General features: G+C 36.7%; 1 pseudogene; it reads left to right on the top strand.

Moving 5' to 3' along the window:
- Positions 1 to 5304: 5304 nt before the first annotated feature.
- On the top strand, positions 5305 to 5420 carry LOC112480250 (annotated as a pseudogene).
- The last annotated feature ends 1070 nt before the right edge of the window (positions 5421 to 6490 follow it).

The raw sequence follows: 6490 nt of genomic DNA, 5'->3' as shown, positions 1-6490 counted from the left end.
ACCAAATAAGATAGTTATTTTTACAACATAGAAAATACAGAAATAACTGTAGTCAGCAATAATTTAGATGTACTTCTTTGCTGTTTAAGTTGGAAATTTCTTATATTACTTGAACTATTTCTAGACTATTTTTTACCCAAAAATGCAGGGAGTATTTTCCCGGAAGTAAATGTACAGTGATTTGAAAGACAATAACAACAACAACAACAAAATGAAGGTAAAGCATGGCTTTCCAATACAAATGTATGAAGACAAATTTTTTAAAAAGAAGACAAGGATAAAAATTGGCTGTAGTGGATGAGGCACTGATACAGTCACAGATAGCACAGAGCTTCAGGCATGAGTGAACACAGATAAACTGAACAGACCATTGCCTGGAATGCTAGCTCTACCAACAGGCCCCTCTGAGAGTTTCCTTCCCTGAACCCCCACAGAGGGGAACAGCCTAGTGGTGCTCTGGCCTTGGCTGACTGCAGTAGGTTGTCCCAGAGGAACTGTAGTAGTTTCCTGGGCCAATCAAATTCTTACTCTGGAGAGTTTGCAAAGTTTCAAGAGAAAGCTGAGCAGTTGGCAAATTGTAGTAGAAGCTCAACTCACACAGAGAGAAAACAATATGCAGACACCATAAGGGAGTGGGAGCCATGAGTAAGCAAAAGCCATCAATTAGTAGAAGCCATGAGCACAAGAAAGGATGGTGGATAGTTGGTTGACAGGAGAGGGAAGAAGCACAAATGACTTTGAATTGTGTCAGTAATGTTCATTTGGTGCTCACTGCTTGCCAGAAAATGTCCTTAAGTATTTTACATACACTAATTATTTAATCCTTAATATAAGGTAGATACTTTATTATTCTCATCTTTACAGATAAGGAAACTGAGGCAGAAAAGCATTAAGTCTCTTGGCATTCAGGTTCCCAGGGCCCTGATTTTAGCCACTACTCTTTACTACCTGTCCCACAACATGGCCCCCCAGGAGAGGGGGCTCAGCTGCAGAGGCAGTTCGTACCCTATACTATACAGGATTCAGGCCCAGCTCTATGGCTGTTCCCATTGTTCTTCATGAAGCATATCTGTGCGACCTGTCCTGGGATTTTATGCAGTTTGGTTCTATGTCCGAGGATCTTATCTTATAACACACAGGGCAGAGGAGAAAGAAGAGCCACCAGGAATAAAAATTGTATGAGTTGATACTTGGGAAGTAAGCAGGGACCTTATTAACTATGTTAAGGTGTTTGAACTTTATTCCAAAAGCAAGAAATGTCATTGAAGTTGTGGGGGATCATAATGACAGTTGCATTTTTAGAAAGATTATCCTGGCTGCTTTTGTGGAGGAGTGAGATAGGAAGCATGAGTGGTGGAAGGCTTCTAGGTGAAGGGTGATGACAGCCTGAATTAGGGAAATTGGCAGTGGTGATAGAGAGGTGTGGACAAGTTGGAGAGAGATTTAAGTGGGAGAATTCAAGACTTGGTGATTTATTGGATATGAGGGACGAGAGAGAGGAAAAATCAAGAATGATAGCCAGGGAAACTGGGTTGATGATGCCATTCATTGAAAACACGGTAGGAGAGAATCCATCAGGTAGGGCTGGCTTTCATGGGCATGTGAACTGTGCAGTCACACAGGGCCCTGTGCTCAGAAAGGTTTCATCATTGGCTTAATGCTCTGTTGATGCTGCTGCGTTTAGTAATTTTTGAACAAGAAACTCCACATTTTGGTTTTGCACAAGGCCTCAGATTATGCAGTTGGTCCTGCCATCAAGCGTTTGGGAGTACAGCATCGGAGCTCAGAAAAATAAGGGTTTGAGTAATGTTCCCCAAAGTGTGTTCTCAGGGGCGTTAATAGTTGCTGTGGGTAAGGGGAAGTAGGATCTATAAAAAGGGGCTTTGTGGTCAAGTAAACTAAGGAAATATCAGGTTAAGCATAGTTAAATTATTGTTTTAAACTTCAGAGTATCCCAGAATTGTTAACATGCTAACAAACTGTGGTATAATAAAGAATTATCTGGTCATTGTCCTTGGTTTGAACTTCATAAACCTTTGGGATTTCCTGAGTGATAGGAGTGTCTTCGTGATGCTAATGACATAATATGAGAGGTGCCTCGATAGCCTTAACTTGGGGGTTGATCATCAGAAACACCAAACTTGTAATTAGAGGATTGGATATTTTGGCTGCCCAACCTCCAAGGAAGGGAGGGGGCTGGGGATTTGAGTTCAATTACATGACCAATGATTTAATCTGTCATCTTATATAATGAAACTCCAATAAAAACTCTGGACTCAGAGGCTCGGTGGAGCTTCCTGGTTGGTGAACACGTTGGTGTGCTGGAAGGATGATATGCCCAGATTTTACAAGGTGACAGCATGAAAGCTCTGTATCCCTCTTGACCTTGCTTTATGTGTCTCTTTCATTTGGCTGTTCTTGAATTGTATTCTTTATAATAAAACTGTAATCAAAAGTACAGTGCTTTTAGTGAGTTCTGGGAGTCATTCTAGTGAATTATTGAAACTGAGGGGATTGTAGTAACCCCCAACTTTATAGCTGGTCAGTCAGAAGTGCAATGGTCCCTGAGAGTTGCAGCCGGTGTCTGAAGTGGGGGCAGTCTCGAGAACTCTACCTTTAACCTGTGGGGTCTGTGCTAACTCTGGGTAGTTAGTATCAGAATTGAATTGTAGGACGCCTAGCTGGTGTCAGAGAACTCATTGAGCTGTAGTGATACTTTGGTGTGCCACCCAACCTAGGTAACCCTTTAGAACTGAAGTACTCTTTATCCCAGCAGAGGGATCAGAGGAGCTGGTTGCTGACTGCTCTTACCTCCATCCCTCTCTGAGAGATGCCCTGGCAGAAGAGAGCTGAATTGCCCTGGCATAACTGGCATCCAATACTAGAGAAGTCTTTTCTACACAGAGTGAAACAACTGGATAGCTACATGCAAAAGAATGAAGTTGCCATCGCACCACATAAAAAGTTAATTCAAAATGTATCATAGAACTAAATTCAAAAACTAAAACTATAAAACTCTTAGGAAAAACATAGGAATGAATCTTCATAAATTTAAATTAGGCAAAGTCTTCCGAAATGTAGCAACAAAAAATATATTTCATTGGATTAAATCGAATTGCATCCAAATAAAAACTTTTGTGCTGTAAATAATACCATCAAGAAAGTGAAAAGACAACCAGAGAGTGGTGGAAAATAATTGCAAATCATATATTTGATAAAAGACTCATATCCAGAATACATAAAGAATTCTTACAACTCAAATATTAGAAGACAAATAACCCAATTTAGAAATGGGCAAAGGACTTAGGCATTTCTCGAAACACAATATACACATTAAAATTTAATGTACTCAAAGTGTACAAGTAATTAGTATCTTGAGGGTGTTTTTGTTTGTTTGTTTTTATTTGCGTCTCTCCACTCCTTTCTCCTGCCTTGCCACCTATGGTGGCATATAGCCTTAAAATAGCAGCAATTTTTAGATGCTGCATAAAATTAATAAATAAATTTATTATAATTAAACAATAAGTCCCCAAGGATTGAACATTGATTTCAATTTTTCCAATATTATCTATGACTCCAGAAAAAAATATTTTCAATATTTAGTATTGATTATTTCTTTAGAATACATTAACAAGTAGAATTACTTGGTTAAGAACTATAAATAATTTTATGCCTCATAATTTATAGTGTTAGTTCAACTACATACTTGGGAAACTGTTTGACCTCAGCAATAATTAAAATAAAAACAAGGTATCATTTTTGGCTTACTGTCAATTTGGCTTACGAAATAGCCAAAAAAAAAAAATAAGTAAAAATATTTGTTTTAGTAAGTTGTTATAAATTTTTTAACAAAGCAGTTTATCAGAAAATATCAATAGCCATAAACATTTTAATGCTCAGGTTGTAACATATTTCAAGGACATCACCAAGTCAAAACATGCTCAGCAAAAGTATTCAAGATTTTCCATATTTTTCCATGGAAAGAGGTGGTCTGCTTAAATTTTCAAAACCTGAAAATGAGCAGCCTTCAGGTAGATATGACCAAATTTAGCAAACAAGACATTACATTATAAATTCTATGTTTAACAAAGATTTAGTTACTCATCAAAAACAATGAAAATGAGCAAGAAAATTATTCTCAGCAAATATACAACTTGAGCAAATAGGTGAAATTTCCTCAACTTCAAATTTCATAACAAATGAAGATTTTAATTATTGATTAAAAAGTGCAAATACAAGTAGACCTCATTTATACTCTTGCCCTTGGAACTGCCAATATTAGGGATAGACCTGTGAGAGCAGAGAAGGGGTGTTAATATTTTGATGGGTCTGGTTTTTTAATATTTCTGACCTCTACTTTGTACTTTTCATTTTTTTGTTTTATTTATTGAGATATAATTGGCATATAATATATTTCAGATGTACAACATAATGAGTCCATATTGTATGTATCGTGATCACCACAATAAGTCTAGTTAACATATGTCATCATACATAGTTACAAAAAAATTTTATTTCTTGCGATGATAACTTTTAAGATCTACTCTTTTAGATTTGAAAATCCATATCCAAAAAGATATTTGCACACTGATGTTCATAGCAGCATTATTCACAGTGGCCAGGACATGGAAGCAAACAAAGTGTCTGACGATAGATGATTGGCTAAAGAAGCTGTGGTACATATATACAATGGAATATTACTCAGCCATAAGAAGAGATGAAATACTGCCATTTGCAACAACATGGATGGGCCTCGAGATAATCATGCTAAGTGAAATAAACCAAACAGGAAAAGTTGAAAATCACATGATATCACTTATATGTGGAATATAAACCTAAAAACAATAAAATGAATGGGACAAACAAACAGAGACTCATGGACATAGACTATAGATTAGTGGTTACTAGTGGGGTGGGGGAAGAGTGGGGAGGTGGATGGGGTAAAGCGGGTCAAAAATAAGAGAGTAGGGGGAGGGAAAATCAGGTAAAAGAGATCGAATATATGGTAGCTGAAGGAAACTAGACTTTTAACACATAATAGAATATGCAGATGTCAAATGATAATGTACACCTGAATATTATATAATTGTATTAACCAATGTTAACCCAATAAACTTAATTTAAAAAAAAAAGGTCTACTCTTTTAGCAATGTTCAAATATATGATACAGTATTATTAACTATATTCTCGTTACATCCCTAGGACTTATTTATGTAATTTTCATTTCTAAATCAAATATAATAGTATTCAAGATACACAAGTTTTGAATATATTTATAAAAATATAAATTAAAGTAAAATTTTAGTCTATGGCCATGCCACCTTGAATGTGCCTGATCTTGTCTGGTCTCTGAAGCTAAGCAGGGTCGGGCCTGGTTAGTACCTGGTTAGACCACCTAGGAATACCAGGTGCTGTAGGCATTAAAAAAAAAAAAAGTGAAACTTTAAAAATATTATATATTTAATATATTTTATATAAAATTATTTTATATACTTTATATTTTACATATAAAAATGATGGTTAGTTTGATGTGTCAAACTGGTTAGTCTATATTACCCAGTTATTCAATCACACTAATCTTGGCATTGCTGTAAAGATACTTTATAGATGTGGTTAATATCTAATCAGTTGACTTTACACATAGATTACCCTCAGTAATGTGAGTGGGTCTCACATTATCAGTTGAAAGGCCTTAAGAGCAAAAACTGAAGTTTTCCAGACTAGAAATTCTGCCTCAAGTTTACAGCATCAGTTTCTGCCCAAGAGCTTCCAGTTTGTGCTCGCCCGTCCTGTAGATTTCAGATTTGCCAGCCCCCACAATCACATCAGCCAGTTTCTCTCTCTCTCTGTCTTTCTCTCTCTCTCCCCCTCCCTCTCTCCCTCTCCCTTTCCCTCCCTCCCCATCTCTCAGATTCTAACACATTGATTTAAAAATAAAATATTTTAAAAAAATTTTCAAGATTATTGAAGGTAAAAGGTCCAGTACAAATTAGAATTCATTAATATAAAAAATTAAACCCAAAGTATTTAAATAAACTTACACTTTAGTTCTTTGAAAGTTTAATTAAATACATTAGTAAAAATAAAGAATTCACATTCCAGCACTAAGTGTCCATCAGTTGCACTGTGAAGAGCATTGTTATGCTTCCTGCTTACTACATTCAGACCTGTTATATCAGTCAGGGCCATTTAGGAAAACAAAAATAACACCAGTTATTTTAACAGCAAAAACTTAAGGAATTGAGTATCGGAGGGCTAAAAAACTGAAAAGGGGTCATGAAGGTAACATGAAGATAGTATCTATAGACGCTACCATGCCTAGGCCTGGGAGAGCAAAGAAACTGGAAGCTTGGAGGAGGCCACTGCTGAACTAGGATGGAGACTTTTGAACAGGGAGAGTTGCCTGGCCAATGGATGCCAGGATTCTGGTTCTGGGACCACAGTAAAAGCGGAGCATGAACCAGCTGTCACTGCCAAGCTGAAGGGCTAT

The sequence above is a fragment of the Pteropus alecto genome, unplaced genomic scaffold (genome assembly GCF_000325575.1).
Source record: "Pteropus alecto unplaced genomic scaffold, ASM32557v1 scaffold73, whole genome shotgun sequence".
Classification (NCBI taxonomy): Eukaryota; Metazoa; Chordata; class Mammalia; order Chiroptera; family Pteropodidae; genus Pteropus; species Pteropus alecto.
Note: the sequence above shows the minus strand (reverse complement) of the source record. Positions and strands in the feature narration are given on the sequence as shown.